Source organism: Eschrichtius robustus, chromosome 7, assembly GCF_028021215.1.
Source record: "Eschrichtius robustus isolate mEscRob2 chromosome 7, mEscRob2.pri, whole genome shotgun sequence".
Lineage (NCBI taxonomy): Eukaryota > Metazoa > Chordata > Mammalia > Artiodactyla > Eschrichtiidae > Eschrichtius > Eschrichtius robustus.
In genome coordinates, this window is record NC_090830.1 from 72,955,708 (window position 1) to 72,978,727 (window position 23,020).

The 23,020-nt window shown below is 36.4% G+C and overlaps 1 protein-coding gene across 1 annotated transcript in view; it reads right to left on the reverse strand.

Moving 5' to 3' along the window:
- Window positions 1–23,020, reverse strand: part of CTNNA3 (catenin alpha 3) — a 1,637,417-nt gene that overhangs the window by 1,285,309 nt on the left and 329,088 nt on the right. The window lies entirely within an intron of this gene.

The window sequence follows — 23,020 nt, forward strand, 5'->3', positions numbered from 1 at the left end:
TAAGTCAGAAAAATACTTTGGCTTTCACATTATGAAGTGAATTATAAGACAGCTTGAATTACAAAGATGCTGATTACTTATTTGCATAGATGGTGATGATTGCATTTAACCTTTTTGTTAAAACTAAACCAATTAAGTTAAGAATACTAAATTAAACTTCCCACCATTCAGCTATCTTCCACTCATTTTCAGAAATACTTGCTAATAAGTTAATCCTGGATTTTTCTTTCTTTGACATTTATTCAAACAAATAGTTATTGAGCATTTAGTATATGCTAGTCCTTGTGCTTAGATGTCAAGTGCACAGAAGTGAACGCTCCTACAAGGACCTTGTTCTCCTGAAGCTTATGTTCTTGTTTGAGGGGGAGGGGGCCTAAAGACAAACAGATAAACTAGGTAAAGCAAATACACAAGACAATTTCAGGTACTGAAAACTGCTATCGAGAAAACACAACACTGACTGACTTGAGAAGAGAAGCTCTTTAGCTTGGGTGGTCAGAGAAGATATTGCCTCAGAGATGACATTTGCAATAAATATAAACGAAAAGCATTTCAAACAGTGGGAGGAGAGGAAAAAGAAAGTCCTATATAAGTGATAGCTGGTTAAAACTAGCTCAATATACATTGAAAAACCCTGGCAAGTACTCCCTTAACCAAGAGATGAATGTTAACATCATCAGTGATGTCACATGGATATCGGGTGCTCCTTGATATGCTGTGACAAGACGAGTACTTCATCTGTCTGGAATTCTCTCCAAAAGCCCACAGTCTCAGTCTAATCATGCGAAAAACAACCAACAAAACCAGACTGGGGAAAATCCTACATGATACCTGCACTGTATTCCTCAAGACTGTTAAGGTCACAAAAAAACAAAGAGACTGATAAACTGTCACAGACCAGAGGAAACTGGGGAGACATGACAACTAAATGCAGCATAGAACCCTGGATCAGATCCTGGAACAGAAAAAAGACATTAATGGGAAAACTGATGAATTCCAAAAAAAGCCCAGAGTTTAGTTAATAGTAATGCATCAATGTTTGTTCATTGTGGCTAATGTAAGACATTAACAATGAAGGAAATCAGAAGAAAAGTAGATGGGAAATTTCTGTACTATCTTTGCAACTTTTCTAGAAATCTAAAATTATTAATATAAATAAAAAGTTTATTTTAAAGAAAACTAATTCAAGGGAACTTAACAATAACTTATGCATTCCACATACAATATCTCATGTAATCCTTATAAAAACTCATGATACACATTATTCTCCTTTTTAAAGATGAGAAAACTGATATCTAGAGAGACTGAGTTCATGATCCAACTGACAAAGCTAAATGGTGGCATTTCTTGCACTGTAACCCAAGTCAGTGCAACTGCTAAGCCATGATCCTAACAGCTATGTTATACTCTTTCCTGCATGGGAAGGATTTCTCTTATTTGCTACTACACTAGGATGTGAGGACTTGTGTTGTATAATGACTTATAGTTTATAAAGTGCTTCTGGATAGTATCTCACTGATCATCACAACACCCTTTGAGGCAGTAAGGCTGGTGTTATTAGCCCCACTTTAACTAAATGAGTATTTAGTCTAAGGAGATTAAAAGGCTGATAAAAGAACTGAGAGGTAAACCTAAGTCTTCTGATTGCAAATCCCATGACTTATTCACAAGACTCTGCTAGCTTCGGATAATGTTACCCGAGGTTAATAAATGGCAGCACTACTATATTTTTAGCTCCTTCCTTTCTGAAAATAAAGGCTGTCTGCTACTTCATGCAGGATTTGGGGGTAATTAACTTTTTTACAAGATGTAGGGAGGACAATTAGAAGTAGCTGTCTACCCACTGTTCATAGCCAGGACATGGAAGCAACTGAAGTGTCCATCATCGGATGAATGGATAAAGAAGATGTGGCACATATATACAATGGAATATTACTCAGCCATAAAAAGAAATGAAATTGAGTTATTTGTAGTGAGGTGGATGGACGTAGAATCTGTCATACAGAGTGAAGTAAGTTAGAAAGAGAAAAACAAATACTGTATGCTAACACATATATATGGACTCTAAAAAAAAAAAAAAAAGGTTCTGAAGAACGTAGGGGCAGGACAGGAATAAAAACGCAGACATAGAGAATGGACTTGAGGACACAGGGAGGGGGAACGGTAAGCTGGGACGAAGTGAGAGAGTGGCATGGACTTATATATACTACCAAATGTAAAATAAATAGCTAGTGGGAAGCAGCCACATAGCACAGGGAGATCAGCTCGGTGCTTTGTGACCACCTAGAGGGGTGGGATAGGGAGGGTGGGAGGGAGACGCAAGAGGGAGGAGATATGGGGATATATGTATATGTATAGCTGATTCACTTTGTTATACAGCAGAAACTAACACACCATTGTAAAGCAATTATACTCCAATAAAGATGTTAAAAAAATAAATAAATAAAGGACATCTGCCAAAAAAAGAAAAAAGAAAACAGCATGTGCAAAGGCCTGAGGCATAACAGAGCAAGGAGTATGCATGCTACTGCAGGTGGCACTACAAGTATAGGGACGCTAAGCAGGAATGGTGATGAATCCAGCTAGAAACGCAGGCAGATGCCATGCTAAAGAGCTGCGAGAACAACAAGCTTCGATGTGTATTTTCAAAGATTGCTCTAGCAGTGACCATTTAGTGATTAGACAGAATGCAATTTCAGTCAGGGAGACCAGGCAATAATCCAGGTAAAAGACAATGAGGCCCTGAATGCTGAACACTATTGCTAGGCTATAGTAGGATGGATCCAGAAATATTTAGGAGGCAAAAACAGTAAGACTCTGTGATACTTATATGGAAGGGGGTGGAGGTATCTAGAAGCATCTAGAAATTAGTTTTTGCCATTGTGCACATCGTGATGCATTCACCAAGATGGAGAATACAGAATGAATAATGCATTTGGAAGAGAAAGGTAAAGTACTTTTTGTCATCTGCAAAATGTGAGATGCCAGCATAATATCCAAACTAAAATATACTATACATGGATCTAGAAGTGAGCTAGAAATAGAGATCTCTGAATCACTAGTTCATAGCTGGGAGCTAAAGTCATGTGTGTGCAGGTTACAGGGCCTTCACCCAGGATGAATGTTACAATAAGGAGAAGAACCTAGGAGTCATCATAAGTTGTTTCTTGAAGATATAAACCTGAAAATTTTGTGTGCTAGACCAAGAAGCTAAATATGTATTGTAAATTACCAAGAAGGACATCAGAAGATACTGAACTCTCAAAAAACCATAGAAGCAAGCAAAAACACATGCACACCCTAGAGTTTCGGACCCAAAGTACTGTAGATAATTATGGTCACTATACTTTAAAAAAAAGAATTAAAGAAATGTTTTTAAAAAAAGCAATTGGGAAGACAGGATGACTTCTGTATGAGGGAGTTAAAAATATGGAGTCTCTTTACTTCAAAAAAGGGAAATTTATATTGGAATACACATGATTTTTTAATAACCTAGACATAATGAATGCATTTGACAAGTTGTTAATGGACTTCTTTACTAAATCTAGAAACAACAGATCAAAGATGAAGCTTTTTAGATTTGAGTGAAATCACTTAAAAATATATCTATTCATATTGCTGTCTCTCTCACTTCATTATACTTCCCTTGAATGAAAGCACTATAGCTTATTTATTTTTTATCCATTATCTAGTAGTACATGGCACGTATTAGGAGCTTAATCATTTTTTTGAGGAAACAAATAGACAAATGATTAAGAAATAAGTAAGAGAAAGTTATGCTCAGAAAGGATAAGAAGCTTGGGATAGGATTATTCCAAGAAATCAAATGTGTGGAAAATATACATAATCCAGAGAGTCTAGACAAACTAGTGCATGATAATGCCACAGAAAGCTAAAGAGTAAAATTAAATTATACCTATCTGTACATCAAATGTTAGTGAAGCCATTGATATAACTGCTTTGGAAAACCAACAGTGCCTACCGAAGCTAAACATATGTATATGTTCATGAACGTATACGAACCAGCTCTATTCCACTCCTGGGAGAAGATACACACTTACAGAAATATTTTCATATGTTCATTAAAAGACATATAAAGTGTTCATAGAACACTCTTCATAGAGCCCCAAATTAGGAACAATCCAAAGTAATGAGAATGAACAAAATGCAGTTACATGCTACAATACGAAATATGGAATGAAAAACACCAGACACAAAAGAGTACGTATTACTTGATTCCATCTATATAAAGTTCAAACTCAGGCAAAACTAATCTATAGTTTTAGAAATCAGAATAGTGTTTATTCTTGAGGGGCGATTAGAGACTGGAAACGGGCATAAGGGATCTTTTGAATTTTGGTAATTTTCTGTTTCTTGATCTGGATGCTTGTTACCTTGGAGGTGGTGTGTTTAGCTTGGAAAATTCATTGACCTGTATGTGTATAAGCTGTACATTTTTATGTATGTATGTTATACTTCAGTTTTTAAAGTTTATACAAAATCAGACAAAACAAAAGTGTTAATAAAGCCAAGCAAATACTCACTGGTATAAATAAGCTATAGACCTGTCATGTTACATTTCCCATGATATTTAGGGAAGGATGAAAAAATTGGATATGCAGTCCATTTGCAAGTATCTTCTACCAATTTAAGGGTTTCTGTTTAAAAAAGAAAAAAATCTAAATGTTTGAAAAATAAACAAGGAACGCTCTGATAGCTTGGCCATCAGAAAGGGCAAAGCTAAAGGATTTTCACAGCAATTGATTCCATATACCCTTGAACAAACCTGCATTTCAAAAAATCAGAGAAAACTTCCTTACTAAGCTACATCCCTGCCCAAGTAGACTAGCTTAGCAGATACTCTGCTCAACAAAGCAGAACTACATGCAAATTACTGAGTTTCTCTTCCAGGTTAGAAACCTCCTAGGAAAGCAATATTACTTAATTCTAATGCAGACTACTGTGTCAGTTAAGAAAATATATATGTAAAGTTCAGAAACACACTGTATTCATTTCATTTTCTATCCATCTGAAACAAATACAATACTATGTATTCATCTATTATTTGCCTTGAATTTATACCTAAAAAATAAATTCTATCTGGAATCATCTGTCATGATTAAAGGGAAAAAGAATAAGCAGAAAAACATAAAAATAATGAGCTACTTCAATAAGATCTAGTTGCTGTACTTCATGCTTTCCTTCCAGTTATGTGTATACTTCATCACTTAATCTAACAAAATTCAAATATCCATAAATCAGAAAACTTTTCCCGTATATATTAATTAACACCTATGGGAGTTAAGTTGGATTTTACCATCTAGTCAAGGATCAGTAAATATCATTATCCTTACAATTCCTTATTTAAGTTTCTGTGACTCACTTGTCAGAAATAAATCACCATTTTCCAAATATTCTGGTACATCTAAGAAAGCAAAAAGCATCATTTAGTATAAATGGGATCCAAACTCAGGGATGTTGATGCAACTTCCTAGTTAATAATCCCTTACATTCATGGAGTGGCTTATCCTGTTCAACATGTTTCCAATCATTCTTTCACAAAGAATCTCATGAGGAGATACAAAAAGTGTTATTATTTTTTTAAATTAATAAAAAGTGGTAGTGGTAATTCTTTTTAAGAAAGCCAACATTTATTAAATAGCTATAATGCTTCCTACATGAAAGCACTCTCTATTCTTTCTCATTTAATGGCCCAGCTATGAATAAGATCCAGGATTGGCTCCTGTCTTATCACTCTTTCTACCCAACACTATTTTTTTGTTATTGTCAGTAGCTTCATTATCTCTCACAAAGTCTGTCTAAGGACTTTCCTAAAACCCTACGGTTCTGTAGTAGCCCAAAAGAAAATACACATTTCAGGCATACCTTCCTGACAAATAACTGTCACACCTAATACAACTCAGATTAGAAACTTATTCCTTAATTGAGTTTCAGAATAAGACTGACAAGATAACCGCAGGCCAAAGTTATAACACTAAATTAAAGTGTGATTCATAAGGTCATTTAGTTTGCCCCAAAATATAAGTGAATGATACATGAAGAAAGAGTAAAATTAATAAGTATCATCTTCACTATTTTAATCTACCTTTGATAAAATAACAACTCTAAACATAGCATCTTAGTAGTGATAGTTTAATGGTAGCTTTTCCCAGAGCAAAAAACTTTTTGGCTTTTAAGTTTAATTCAACAGGCTTGAAAAACCTGCTACAAGGTGTGACTTTAAAGCTAAGGGTGAAATGAGGCAAACGCTGAGCAACTCCAAGGCAGGAAGACCGTCTCATAATGAAAATAGCATGAACTTTGGGGTTACAATTCCAACACAAAAACACTCCAATAGCAGGAGCTTTTGATTGTAATAATTAACCTTACTTCAGCTACAAAATGGGAATAATAATTCCTACCTCACAGGGTATTAATGAGGTTACCTAATTTAATGTGAAACATTTTTCCAGCATTTTCTTACTTGACCTCTCTCTATACAGCAAACTATTGGCCATATTCCCTCCGTAAATATTTCTCCCCTGTCTTCTTAAATGACAATAGTGAATTTAAATTGACGGGTAGTGACCTCTCTACTGAGCTCCAGGAGCATAACTCAATTTGGATCTCAAAATAAACATGCCCAAAATTGAACCCATTGCTTTTCTTACACACACTCCCAAATATGTTTCTCCCCCAACATTCTCAGACTGCAGGGCCCCAATATCCAGCTGACTAACAATAAGCTTAAGGAATATCCTTGACTCTTCTATTCCCTCATCCCAACCACTAGGTAAGATCTGTTATTCTCCTCATTAAATATTTCTCCAATAAGTACCCTTTGTTCTCGTCCTCATTCCTAATAGTAGTCTAGTGGGAAAATGATTAGGGAGAAAACAGAGGAAGTGCTTGTGAATACACGGAGGACAGAACAAATTAGAGGAATATTAAAGACAACTTTTTGACTAATACACTATTTTGTCAGTAACACAATCAGAGGAGTCTCTCTAAACTTCAAATATGATCCTCACTCCCCAATTTAAAATTTTCAAGTGACTGTTAATTCACACACAATAATTCTCATATTGTTTATTACAGACAAGCATGATCTGACTCCAGCTTCTCTCTCTCGCCTTACATTCTACCACTTCTCTCACAGGCACCCTTTTCTCCAGCCACACAGAATCACATGAGGTTCTACAGGTGCCTTTGCATGAGCTATGTCCCTGCCTCCCCTCATATCTCCTGCTATATGTCCATTCATCCTTCAAGACAATTTGGATTCTCATGTTCTGTCATCCATGGACACACTCATGTGTTCCAATAGTACTTACACAGCACTAATCTAGGACTTAATAAACCATTACCATTTGCTATATTTATTCATTGATACATCTGTGTCTCTCACTGAATTAAGAGTTCCTATTGGGGCCAAAATGATGTCTTAATTCTTTCATTCCCTGGGCCTTGTATAGGAGCTGGCACAGAATGACCAATGAATTAATAATACCTATCACCACTTTAAAGACATCAGAAAACTTTGAGGGTTACTGCCTTAAGATAATTTACTTTTCCATGCGATAAAATTTTGAATTTTGGAAAAGGAGATCACAACTGCAAAAAGCTAAGGTATACTCATTCTAGAATAGAAATGTTCTTCTTTAATTGTGTTCCCAATTAGGCTAACTAGATTTGCCTATGAACTATTCTTCCAAGTGTTCTGGCCTAGCTGTTGATGACAGTTTTTAGCACTTACATGTAAGTGTGTCATTCAGTGCTTATTGCTGTGTATCTCAGGTTGTTCTGAAAAATATCTGATTTCTAACTACATTCCCCAGCAGGAAGCAAGACCTTGAGCAAATGCATGTAAGATGTCCCATATTTGTCATGCTTTTCAGAAAGTTAAGTTAGTGCTCCCTACCTTGACCAACAATCAGATCCATCTGATTGAGGAAAACAGAAATAAGTTAGGTTAATAATCTTGTTAAGTTTTGAGTATTCTTAGATACTGATTTCAAGAAGTATTTATACAGTGGAACTGAACTAAGAGCTAGAAGGAAATACAAATACAAAGTAAAAATAAGCACCCACTCTGAAGTCCTCTGCTCTCTGGAAATTGTTAAATAATAATATGCTAAAATAAAATGGTGGAATAGATTAGAATTACTATAGGAAGTGTAAGGAAAAGCATGCATAGGTTAAGAACTGCTTCATAGAGAGGAAGGTGAGCATTTCAAAATGCACCAGGTAAAAGAGAGCCAAAAAAGCTGACATAAAAGTCAGTTGGCTCTCTAATATGCTTCTCAAACATAGCATATCAAAACCTGAGCTCCTGATAATACCCCTCAAACCACGACTACCAGTCTTCACCAGTTCAGTAGCAGTTCTTCCAGTTGTCCAAACCAAAAACCTTGTTGTCAGCCTTTACTTCTCTTTCTCTCAAATCTCACGTCTAGTCTGTCAGCAAATTCTATCACCTTTACCCTCATTTATCTAGAATTTGGCATCTTATCACCTAGCAAGTCATCATGTCACTGCTTTGCTCAAACCATCCTATATATCTTTCTGACCTCATCCTTACTACTCTCCTTGTTCGCTGTGATCCAGCAACATGGACCTCCTTGCTGGTTCTCTAAAAATCTAGGCATATCCCATCCCTACCCTAGGCCATCCCATTGCTGGAACACTTTTCTGGATCCATGACTGGCTCACTCTCTCACTTCTTTTGAGTCTTTACTCAAAAATCAACTTTTCAGTAAGACCTCCTCTAGCCACTCTATCTAAAAATTCATCCAACAATTTCACTCTCAACATGCCATACTTCTTTCCCTGCTTTATTTTCTTCTTACTACTATTTATCACTAATATACTTTATATTATAGTTATTTACCATGTTTGTTTTCTGTCTTCTTCAATGGAATGTAAGCTCCATGAGGGCACATGAAAGGTATTTGACAAATGTTTATTAATGAATGAATGAACATCAACTCTTATTAAAAATTTACAATTAATTTGAAACGTCTCACACATATAAAAATTATCCTATCACATATGGGAATAAAATACCAGAAATTGTCTAGTTATATCTGAAAAGACAGGTAAAGGGCACAGAAATAGATAGCACAAAACTTATCGCTCCCTTTTATCTCTCATTCCAGAGACAGATCTCAGAACATGTTTACCTGAATATCTCACAATTACTTGTGAGTCTTACTTATGTCATATTTCATACTTACCAGAATGCATAGAAAAAGCTTCTGAACTCAAAACATAATGGCTGTGGCTGTAGTTGAAAGGTCAATTGTATATGCCTGCCTATTAGAAGGTGAGTTGTATTTAAAATCCAGATCCCTAATTAACAAAGATTTTTCCTTACTCAAGAACTAGATACTGAGAATGTATCTTCTATATGCAGAGTACTTGCTGTTTAGTTTTTGCCAATTTAAATACTCATGTCTCTAGGAATGGCTGCAATCCACCCTGGTACATGAAATAAATTAGCATTCTTGCACTCTAGAGAAAAGTATGTGTTTAGCACCAAATGGAAACAGCAGATGACTAAATACTCTTTTTTAGCCTTGTTTCCATCATAAATACAACAGACGCAAGATGCTGGAATGTGGACAACCCCCAGAAGGTTGGTGTTTTCCTCTAATGCAGAAATAAGCCATTTGAAAATGCATTCTATACAGCACACCAGAGTCAGTGAGAACCCCTTGGTTTATTTATTGCCATCAAGATGACTTTATGACTAACTATATCACAAATACCTCTATAGCCCAAATGAACCAAGGCTACCTTTGATGTTAAACATCACTAAATATCTTATAAATATATAGCAATGGTCATTCAAGTCTAAGATAAAGGATTGACACATAAATGATTTAGAAAAACTACAGTTCACACTAAATACTGAGCATTACCCAAACCCATGAGACACTTATAGCCATGAGGTATGATCTCTAAAAAATAATTTAATAGAGGAGGACCATTTCTACATTAAGTATGAAAAAAATTACCTTACTAGGAAGACCCAGTTTCATCATATCACTTCTTTTAAAAGCATAATGGGGCTTCCCTGGTGGCGCAGTGGTTAAGAATCTGCCTGCCAATGCAGGGGACACGGGTTCGAGCCCTGGTCTGGGAAGATCCCACATGCCACGGAGCAACTAAGCCCGTGAGCCACAACTACTGAGCCTGCGTGTCTGGAGCCTGTGCTCTGCAACGGGAGAGGCCGAGACAGTGAGAGGCCCACGCACCGCGATGAAGAGTGGCCCCCACTCGCCGCAACTGGAGAAAGCCCTCGCACAGAAACCAAGACCCAACACAGCCATAAATAAATAAATAAATAAATAAATAAATAAATAAATAAATAACTAATTAAAACAAAACAAAACAAAAAAGCATAATGCACAAGAAAAATGACAGTATATCACCCTTGGTCTAATTGTCCAGCTATGTTCCTCAAGGTTCTCTAGCTCTTACTACCCAAATGTGAGATGAACTTTCATTCCCATCTTTATTCACTGTTGGATAGGTAAGGAATAAATACTCAGAGACATTCAATTTCAGTCAAAAAAAGACAAAAATATTCTTCAACCTGATAAAGGGGATCTATGAAAAACCCACAGTTAAGATCATACTTAATGGTGAAAGTCTAAATGCTTTCTCCCTGTGATCAGGAATAAGACAAGAATATCCTCTTTCACTTCTATTCAGTATCTAGTCAAATAATTTAAGAAAGGAAAATAAGTGAAAGGTATCTAAACTGGAAAAGAAGTAAAACTATCTATTTGAGTATAACATGATCTGGTATACAGAAAATCCTAAGGAATTCGCTAAAAAAAAAAAAAAAATTAGAGCTAATATCTGAGATAAGCAAGGTTGCAGGATGCAATGTTAATGTGCAAAAATGAATTGTATACCTATACACTTGCAATGAACAATATAAAAATAAAATTAAGGAAACAATATTATATACAAGAGAATCAAAACCAAAATATTTAGTAATGAATCTAACAAAATAAGTGCAAGACTTCTACACTGAAAATTACAAAACATCATTAAAAGACTTAAATAAATGGAAAGACTTTCCATGTCATGGGCTGGAAGACTTAATATTGTTACGATGGCAATATTCCCCCAAATTAAACTATAAATTCAGTACAAGTCCTATCAAAATGCCAGCTGTACTTCTTGCAGACATTGACAAGATGAACCTAAAATTCATATGAAAATGCAAGGAACACAAAATAACCAAGACAATCTTTAAAACGAACAAAACTGGAGGGCTCACACTTTCCGACTTCAAAACTTACTAAAAAGCTACAAGAAAGTGTGTTACTGGCATAAGAATAGACATATAGATCAACAGAAGAGAATTGAGAGTTCAAAAATAAACCCTTAAATTTATAGTCAGCTGATTTTCAACAAAACGTGTCTAGACAACTCAATGCAGAAAGAATAAGTAGTCGTTTCAATAAACAGTGCTGAGGCAACTGTATATTTACATGCAAAAGAAGGGAGCTGAACCCCTGCCGCATACCACACACAAAAACTAACTCAACATGGATCATGCACCTTAAGGTAACAGCTAACGCCGTAAACTCCATTCACGAGGAGTCTGTGCACACTCACGTGTTCCTGAAGCAGAGCTGAGGGGGCAGATTTCCTACACCGCTCTGGTGTGCACCTCAGCCTGAGCTAGTGAGTGCTCCAGCCCTGCTCGGGAGCTTAGCTGTGAGACACAGATGTGGCTCAGACCTGGAGCAGCATCTGAGAAGGGTGGGGACAGCCATTACTAACGCTTACACAGGCAACTCATCAGAAAAAGCCCCATTTCTGTCTACAGCCAGAGCGCCACAGCCTGTGCCCCAACGCATGCCAACTGCCCACACAGGCCCAACTTGCCCTGTGGCATAGCTCCCCGCTAGGGCAAAAGTGGCAGAGACAGAAGGAAGAGCCCAGCTATGAGAGACAAAGGTGGCTTAGACTCAAAGCAGCATCTGAGTAGGGCAAGGGCAGCCATTACTGGTGCTTATACAGGCAGCACATCAGAAGCAGTACAGATCTCTGACCCAGGCCTGACCACCACAGCCCACACCTGAACATGCACTGAGTGCCCACACCAGCCCCTCTTGTTCCAGCACTGTTCCTTTCTGGGGTGAGGGCGCCAACGCTGGGAGGGGGAGGGGCACGGGCACAAACTTAAAGGGAATGGAGCCAGCTTGGACCTGACCCTCAGGGCTTCTGCTCCAGCAACTTGAGACCTGACCTTGCTCGCAATAGGGCAGTGACAGCCATCAAGCAGAGGGGAAGACCCAACTCACACCTGGGTCCAGCCCTAGCGCCTCCATCTCCTATCCCACCTCCTACCAAGATGACAACTACCAGCACACCCTGAGGAAAGATGTGACTTGTGTTCACATCAAATCCAGCTCTCTCTCCCACCAAAGCCACTGGGCACACACATACTGTATCAGGACACTCCCACATAAGGACACATTCAGGACTGCAATGCATAACTGTTTCACCTAATTTCATAGAGACAAAGAAGGTTAAGCAAAATGAGAAGACAGAGAAATTGGTCTCATTGAAAGAGAAGAACAAAGCCTGGGGAAAAAAAAAACCAACACTAATGAAACAGAAATAAACAATTTACCAGATAAAGAATTTAAAGCACCAGTAATAAGGATGCTAATGGAATTAGGGAAAAGAATAGATGAACACAGTGAGAATATTAACAAGGAACTAGAAAATATTAAAAAGAACCAGTCAGTTATTGTATTGAACAATACAATAACAGCAATGAACTATACACTAGAAGGAATTAACAGCAAACTAGGTGATACAGAAAAATGCAAAAGCGATCTGGAAGACAGAATAATGGAAACTGCCTGATCAGAACAGCAAAATGAGAGCAGTTGAAGAGATCTGTGGGACAACATTAAGTGTACCAACATTCGCATTATAGGGGTCCAGAAGGAGAAGAGAGAGAAAAAGGGTTGAAATTGTATTTGATGAAATTGTGACTGAAAACTTCTTAAAACTGAAGAAGGAAACAGATATCCAAGTACTGGAAACACAGAGGATATCAAACAAGATGAACCCAAACAGACCAAAACCAAGACATATCAAAATTAAAGCAGCAAAAGTTAAAGATAATGAAAGAATTCTAAAGGCAGAAGAGAAAAACAAAGAATCATATACAAGGGAACCTCCATAAGGCTATCAGTTGATTTCTCTGCAGAAACTTTGCAGGTGAGAAGGAAGTGGCATGATATATTCAAAGTGCTGAAAGGGAAAAACCTGCTACCTAGTATACTCTACCCAGCAAGATTAACATATACAATCAAAGGGAAAATAAAGAACTTCTCAGACAAGCAAAAACTAAGAGTTCATCAATACTAAACCTGTTAAAGGGTCTTCTCTAAGTGGAAAAGACAGAAGTAGGAATCTATATTATCTAAGTATAAAATAAAAGAAGTAGAAACTATAGAAAAGAAAAAATCCCACTAGCAAAGGCAAATAGACAGTAAAGGCTGATGACCAAGCACTTAAATAAGCTAGTATAAAGATTAAAAGACAAAAAATATAAAATCAATTATCTCTACAATGATCAATATGATAACATGAAGATGTAAAGTATGACATCAAAAATACAAAATGTGGGAAAGAGGAGTAAAAACATGTAGATCTTTTAGGATGCATTTGAACTTAAAGGACTACTTACTTAAAGCAAGTAGATATAATTACAGGTCTACATATATGAACCCCATGATAACCACACATCAAAAGCCTACAATATATATACAAAAACTACAGAGAAAGGAACATAAGCATACCACTAAAGAAAATCATCAAACTATAAAGAAACAAAAAGTAGAAAAGAACACAGAAGAATTACAAAACAACCAGAAAACAAGTAATAAAATGGCAATAAGAACATACTAATCAATAATTACTTTCAATGTCAATAGACTAAATAAATGCTCCAATCAAAAGACATAGGGTAGATGACTGGATAAAACAACAAGAACTTTCAATATGCTGCCTACAAGAGACTCCCTTCAGGGTGAAAGGCACATACAGGATGAAATTAAGGGGATGGAAAAAGATATTTCATGCAAATGGAAACAACAAGAAAGTGAGGGTAGCCATTACTACCGTCACATCAGACAATGTAGACTTTAAAACAAACTCTGCAACAAAAGACAAAGAAGGACATTACGTAATGATAAAGGGATAAATACAAGAAGAGGATATCAAACCCCTTAACATATATGCACCTAATACAGAACACCTAAATATATAAAACAAATATTAACAGACATAAAGGAGAAACTGACAGTAATACAATAATAGTAGGGGACTTGAACACCCCACTTACATCAATGGACAGATCATCCAGACAGAAAATCATAAGGCAACAATGATCTTAGATGACACATAAATGACAAAGTAGACCAGTTGGACTTAATAGATACCTACAGGACATTCCATCCAAAAACAGCAGAATACACATTCTTTTCAAGTGCACATGGAATGTTCTCAAGGATAGATCCTGTACTAGGCCACAAAACAAGTCTCAACAAATTTAATAGAAATTTTATCAAGCATTTTTTCTGACCACACAGTATGAAACTAGAAATCAATTACAGAAAGAAAATGGAAAAAGCACAAACACATGGAGACTAAACAACATGCTACTAAAAAACCAATGGGTCATTGAAGAAATCAGAAAATACCTGAGACAAATGAAAATGGAAACACAACTTTTCAAAATCTTAGAAGCAAAAGCAGTTCTAAGAGGGAAATTTATAGCAATACACACCTACCCACCAAAACAAGAAAAAACTCAAATAAACAACCTAATCTACTACCTAAATGAATGAGTAAAAGAAGAACAGGCAAAGCCCGGAGTCAGCAGAAGGAAGGAAAAAATAAAGATCAGAGAGGAAATGAATAAAATAGAGACAAAAAAAATTGAAAAGATCGATGAAACCAAGAGCTGGACTTTTGAAAAGATAAACAAAATTGATAAACCTCTAGCCAGGCTCATCAAGGAGAAAAGAAAGACCTAAATAAGCAAAGTAAGAAACGAAAGACAAGAAATAACAACAGATACCACAGAGATACAAAGAATCATAAGGGAATATTATGAATAATTATATGCCAACAAATTGGATAACATAGAAGAAATGGACTCATTGCCAGAAACATACAACCTTCCAAGCCTGAATTAGGAAGAAATAGACAATCTGAACAGACTGATCACTAGTAATGCAATTGAATTTGCAATTTTAAAAAACTCCCAGCAAACACAAGTCTAGGACCAGATGGCTTCACAGGGGAATTCTACCAAACATATAAAGAAGATCTAACACCTATCCTTCTCAAACTTTGCCAAATAATTGAAGAAGACAGACACTCCCAAATTCATTATATGAGGCCACTATTATCCTTATACCAAAACCAGATAAAAACACTACAAAAAAAGAAAATAGCATGCCAGTATATTTGATGAATATAGATGCAAAAATCCTCAACAAATATTAGCAAACCAAATTCGACAATAAATAAAAAGGATCATACACCATGATCAACTGTGATTCATTCCAGGGATGCAAGGATGGTTCAAAATTCATAAATCAATCAATGTGATAAACCACAATAACAAAGGAAGGATAAAAATCACATGATCATCTCAACAGATGCAGAAATAGCACTTGAAAAAATTCAACATCTGTTCATGATAAAAATTCTCATCAAATTTGGTATAGAGGGAACATATCTCAACACAATAAAGGGCATTTATGACAAACCCACAGCTAACATCATACTCAACAGGGTCAAGCTGAAACCCTTTCCTCTAAAACTGGGAACAAGACAAGGATGCCCATACTTGCCACTTGTATTCAATAAAGTATTGGAAGTCCTAGCCACAGCAATCAGACAAGAAAAAGAAATAAAAGAAACCCAAACTGGAAACAAAGAAGTAAAACTATCACTGTTTGGAGATGGCATGATACTATACATAGAAAATCCTAAAGATGCCACCAAAAAACTACTAGAGCCCATTGATGACTTTGGTAAAGTTGCAAGATACAAAACTAATATACAGAAATCTGTTGCATTTCTATACAATAACAACAAACTATCAAACAGAGAAATTAAGGAAGCAATTCTATTTATAATTTCATCAAAAAGAATAATATACCTAGGAATAAATATAACTAAGGAGGTAAAAGACCTGTACTTGGAAATCTATAAGACACTGATGAAAGAAATTGAAGATGACACAAACAGATGGAAAGATATACTGTGTTCATGGATTGGAAGAATTTATATTGTTAAAATGACCATACTACCCACAGCAATCTACAAATTCAATGCAATCCCTATCAAAATACCAAAGGCATTATTCACAGAACTAGAACAAATAATTTTTAAATTTGTATGGAAACAAAAAAAGACCTCAAATTTCCAAAGCAATCTTGAGAAAAAAGAACAAAGCTGAAAGTATCATGCTCCCTGAATTCAGACTATACTACATATCTACAGTAATCAAAACAACATGGTACTGGCACAAAAACAGACACATAGATCAATGGAACAGAATAGACAGCCCAGAAATAAACCCAGGCACCTATGGTCAATTAGTCTACAACAAAGGAGACAAGAATATACAATGGAGAAAAGATAGTCTCTTCAGTAAGTGGTGCTGGGAAAACTGGAAAGCTACATGTAAAAGAAGGAGATTACAACATTTCCTCACACCATATACAAAAATAAACTCCAAATGGATTAAAGACCTAAACGTAAGACCACCTAGAAGAGGTAAAAATCCTAAAAGAGAAACATGGGCACAACACACTTTGACATAAATCACAGCAATATTTTTTTAGATGTGTCTCCTAGGGCAAAAGAAATAAGAGCAAAAATTTGTAAATGGTACCTAATTAAACTTAAAAGCTTTTGCACAGCAAAGGAAACCACTAACAAAATGAAAGGACAGCCTACTGAAAGGGAGAAAAGATTTGCAAATGATATGACTGATAAGGGGTTTAGAGGCAAAATATATAAACAGCTCATACATTTCAACTTAAAAAAAAAAAAGTTAAAAAATGGCTAGAAGACCTGAATGGACATTTTTCCAAAGAAGACATACAGATGGCCAAGAGGCACATGAAAAGATGCTCAACATAATAGAAATGCAAACCAAAACCACAATGCAATATCACCTCACACCTTTTGAAAAGCTATCATCAAAAAGACCACAAATAGCAAATGTTGGCAAGGATGGGGAGAAAAGTGTACAAGGGTTTAGCTGCTTTTCACTGCTGTCTTTATGCCGCTTTACACGCACTTGACTCACTTACAGAGAGATATCAATACATAGGTTTTAAGATTCTTACTAGTCAGATATATTCTTGGGCGGTGAATAGGGGGTGTTGAGTCCAGTTCACTGAGCAAGGAGTAGGTCTTGTCTGTTACATATTGGGTTTATGGAACGGTATCTGAGCTAATTTGAAAGCCTTGTTTTAGGCATCACCCCACCTCACCCTTCCCGTTAAGCAGCTATAGTGTGTTTTCTAAACGTGTGACTCTGTTCTGTTTTGTAATTCAGTTCAAGTGTAGCGGTTTTTACATTCCCTCTATAAGTGATATCTTATGGCAAGTGTCTTTTTCTGTGTGACTTATTTCACTTAGAATCGTCGTACCTAAATCCACTCATCATGCTGCTACTAGCCTTATGACGTTGATTTCATGGCTGAGTGATATTCCTTTGTACATAAGGACCACAACTTCTTTATCCATTTTTCTCTTTCCTGGGATATTTAAGGTGTAACGAAGTGGAGGTTCTTGTCAACAGAGCAGCCCTAAACTTTGGGGTGCCTGTGTCTTGCTGATTTTTAGTTTTCCCAATGTATACGCCCATGAGTGGAAGTGCCCTATGCTCTCTAAGCTGTGTTTTTTAGATGTTTCAGGACACACCGTACACTTCTCCAGAGTGGCTGTTGGCAATTTACATCCCGCCCATCAGCGTAGCAAGGCTCCCGTTTCTCCGTGGCCTGTCCTGCATTTCTGGTTTTGACACTTTATTCAGCATGGCCCTTTTGACCGATGGGAAGCGAGACTTCTTTGTAGCGCTGATTTGCCTTTCCAGGTTGCTTGGTTGGCCAAAAAGGGCGTATGCGTTTTTTCCTGAATATATTCAGGAAAAAACGCATACGCCCTTTTTGGCCAAGGGCATCATTGTCGAGGTTTTGCCGCTTTTCCTGTGCTTTAAAGGCGATTCGAATCTGCCTCCTGAAATCTGTTTCCTGCAATTCTGCCTTGCTTTCAAATCCTCTTCGTTGCCTTCCCTGAATATATTTGTGGACGAGAGTTATCATTTATAACTCTGCGGGTCTGTGAATTGCAGTGCCCCTGAGCTCCATTTCTCAACTCGCTTTCTTGGGAGCTGGCCGCAAAAGCGCAGGATTGCTTCAGGCCCTATTCGGGTTCCGGGCGGCAGGCTGAGCCTGTGGTTAATTCTTCTTCCTGATGGGAAAATAGAGTGACCTGTGCCTGTCCCAACACCTAGAGCTAGTCTCCCATTGGTTCCCCCTCTTCCCGTTCATCCTCAGGACAAATTGCAACCTGTACGGAACAGGAGGTTAAAGCTGCTGATTCTCCAAGGGGGCAGATTGCTGGTAAAGCGGCTGGAATGGCGAACCCGAGCACAAGCAGATGAGAAATGAGGTGCGTTTTAGCAACCTTTCCCGATCACTCGGTGTACCATCTTCTGGGTTTCTCATGCATGTTTTCGATGTAGGAAGATGCCATTGAACCTGGAGATTTGGGACCCATGGGATGGGTACCACGCAGTATTACTTTAAAGGGTCTGCGTTTGCTCACCCAACCTCACCAAACCTCTCAGCCCGAAGAGTGTCCACCCTTATGTGTCAATCAGGTGTGGGTCTAGATATGGTCAATCCAGGTGGCATCACAGCCCCTGAACGAATTTTGACAGAATTTCTCTCTCTTTCACTGCCTTTGTTTCACGGGTTTTTAAAAGTAATTGATTTTTATAATGGGGTTTAGCTGCTTTTCACTGCTGTCTTTATGCCGCTTTACACGCACTTGACTCACTTACAGAGAGATATCAATACATAGGTTTTAAGATTCTTACTAGTCAGATATATTCTTGGGCGGTGAATAGGGGGTGTTGAGTCCAGTTCACTGAGCAAGGAGTAGGTCTTGTCTATTACATATTGGGTTTATGGAACGGTATCTGAGCTAATTTGAAAGCCTTGTTTTAGGCATCACCCCACCTCACCCTTCCCGTTAAGCAGCTATAGTGTGTTTTCTAAACGTGTGACTCTGTTCTGTTTTGTAATTCAGTTCAAGTGTAGCAGTTTTTCCATTCCCTCTATAAGTGATATCTTATGGCAAGTGTCTTTTTCTGTGTGACTTATTTCACTTAGAATCGTCGTACCTAAATCCACTCATCATGCTGCTACTAGCCTTATGACGTTGATTTCATGGCTGAGTGATATTCCTTTGTACATAAGGACCACAACTTCTTTATCCATTTTTCTCTTTCCTGGGATATTTAAGGTGTAACGAAGTGGAGGTTCTTGTCAACATCTGCAATGGAGGCCATCAAGAGATTTGACTCTTAGGAGTAGAGAATACAGAGTCATAGAAGGTAACAGGGAATGCCAGTACCATAGGAGATCATAGCTATCCCTTGCAGTGTTCTCTCTAACAGAACAATACTACAGGAAATCACAAATGAAAAACAATGACGGATGATGACTATGATGATGACGATAGTGATTGGGTGGAGACAAACCTTGACTGGCAGAACAAAACAAGAAAGAATCCTGGTTCTATGCCCGAGTCAACCAGGAGGATGGAAGGTGATGCATTATGAGGGCCACTGACACATCCATAGTTCATTCCTTACTGGCAAATCAGACTCAGAATCTAGCATGCCAGGACTGAACCATGGGAGACATGTATTGAGTGACTACTGTATAGATGGCAGGGTTTCAGGTGCTTTTTCTTCCTTCTATGCTTTGTGCATAGGGAGAGGATTTCTTTATTTAAGCAGAAGTACTGTTTTCTTTCTTAACAATTTATTTTCGATTTTATTCTCTAAATCATTACAAGCTCTTGTGAGGTCCTTTTCAGGATTTACCATCTTGTTACCTTTGGTATGCAGAATACTAGCAGAAAAAAAAAAATCTGAAGTGGAGTTCATAAAGAATATGTCCTAAACTAGCCCTCAAGATTAAGTTTAGATCTACTGAATACATGATGACTTGCAAATTAATGAAAAGTACTAATAAGTTGTAGGGTCTAAAAAGAGCTACTTAGATAGGAAAGAGGAAGGAAGAGGGAGAGATGAATAAAAACTAAAGTATGTGAACATCTACCATATAGATGGCAATGTTCCAGTTGCTTTCCCATCCCTGTGAAGTAAGAGTCCTATAGCCATTCTTATAGATAATAAGAACAGAAGCACAGAAAGGTTATAACTCACCCAAGGTCATAGGACTACCACTATTGTTGGCACAGGAATCTAGATCTTTCTGATCTAAATACATGCTTTAAGCACAATGCAATGCTACATTTATTAACACTTCTCTCAAACTCATTTTTCTAATATATCAAATGAGATGTCCAAATTTTGAGGTGTCACTCTAAAATAACAAATTTTTGTGTGTTTATTCCTATGGTACAAAATTACATTAATTTCTGAAGCCTGTTACAACTCTGAAATTCTCTAATTATGTCTTAAATAGTATTCAGAGGGAAAATTACACAGCCTAAAATCCCAGCAATGCTAAGACAATGTTTCTTCCATGTATTATGTTAATACACAGGTTAATTGACTGTATGTACAGCGATTACTAAGTGTCAGCACTGCTATACTCACCCAATAAGTATATTAAATGTTTTAATTCTAATAACCCTAAGAACATAGTATTATCCCCATTTTACAAATAATGTTAACTTGTCCAAAGAAAAAACTGGTAAGTGGTAGAGGTCAGATTTAAACCAAAATATCTGGCTCCAGAACCCAGGAGCTTAACCACTATGCTGTTAGACCTTCCAATAAGAACTGAAAACACCCAAGTAGAGGTTCACAGTGTTTAATTTTCTATGCATTTTCTTATTTGATCCCATCATATTGTGCTTATTAGATAAAGAAAAAAACAGCTTGTTCAATGTCATACAGTGATCAAGTAGCAGAAAACAAATCTAATTTTTGCAATACAGCATGAAATTTTTCCTAGTGAATTCTTACCACTGAAAACAAGCATGAGATATATATAATAATTTAAATATAATAGATATTATAAATATATCATAGATATTAATAGATATAATAGATGAGAGAACACAGAGAATAGCAGCAGCAAAGATTTCTCTCCTTTGAAATGTTCACACATTGTTAAATTTCATTCTCTTCTCTATCACTGAACTGGGCTAGATTACAATAAAACATTTGAAGATTTGTGATTTAAGCCACTTAATTAAACCACTAGGAAAAACATTATTTTCCACCACCTTTCTTGTGTTTTGCTCTCTTTCTTTAATTTGGCATAAATTAATTTTTTCTGACTGCACTGATTGTTCACTGAACTAGCAAACCTACTCTTGATACCAGAGAAGCAATGCCTTGTCATCTTGATTTTATAACAGAATTATGCTTCAGTCTGAATTGTTTACTTAATCACCTCATTGCCTTACCAAATGACTTCTTTTGATCCATTTTAACAGCTAAAAATATTAGGATATTAAATTTACTTTTATTATTAAATTAACAATAAATACAAACCATAAGAAAAATGTTGCTTTACATCTCTTTTTGGAGAAAGTAATGGGACTCACAAATTTCATCATTACTGGATTGTTTATCTGGATGAAGGATTACCTAATAAGGATGACAGTTCTTTGTTTAAAATCTTTTTAACCCTACATTCAATTAAATGACATAAGATGAGATGCTCTAGCAATTTTCTTAGGATTAATTATCTGGGAATTTAACACTGCTTTGAAAAGTTTGAAAAGTTTTCAAGTGATGTTAGATACTTAATTTCTTTCCCACCAGGTGGGGGAAATAGGACACAACATAAAATATTCAATCTAAGCTTTAATTAAGATTATTTAAGATAAAATAAGGGAGGTAATGGGGCAATACAGAGAGGAAAAAAGCAAAACTTCAATATCATAAACATTGAAAATACCTAAAGGTATGTTTTATGAAAATCAGAACAAAACTTACATATTTAAGACTTAAGAGTTTAGTTAAATAAAAAATATTAAAATGTCAAAATACAAATTCTGTTTATTAGTATCTTCTTTTAAATTAAAAAAAGCATCCTTGTTAACATTTATGCTTACATAAGCATTTGCTTATATATGAGTCATACACTTTACCAGTTTACAGATATAAACATGTTTATAATTTTAGAATTCTGATAGCAGATAATCATTTTATAACCATAAAATAATATAAAACAATAGCTATCTAAATAGTTTTTTGAATCAGAATGGATGTTTATACAGCTGGGCTTTTTAAGACCAGTGTGTGCATGATAACTGCATAGCGATAGTTCTGAGCATGTTGTTTTAGAAACAAGCAGACTCTGGGGAGTTAAAGATGGAGTTTGTGCTTTTTTAACTAAAAATAAATCTAGAGAATAAAGTGTATAAAGGCTCCTAGAGTGCAATGCTGAAAGTACAAATTCCGGTTTAAACTAGAGAAGGCAAAAGCTAATGTTCTCATTGCCACATTAATTTTTTCACATTATACCTGGGCAGCATTCTTACTCTAATTATGTTCCTACATGAATGCCTTATTACATATAATGTGGGAAATATTACAGGGAGATAAAGTGTGTCTCTTGGCTTCTGTTTGTTTTATATTTATAACCTTAATGTTTTACTCAGTGAGGTTTTATATTTAATAAGGGCGCTCCAGTACATTTACTCAGTGAGGTTTTGTATTGAATAAGGA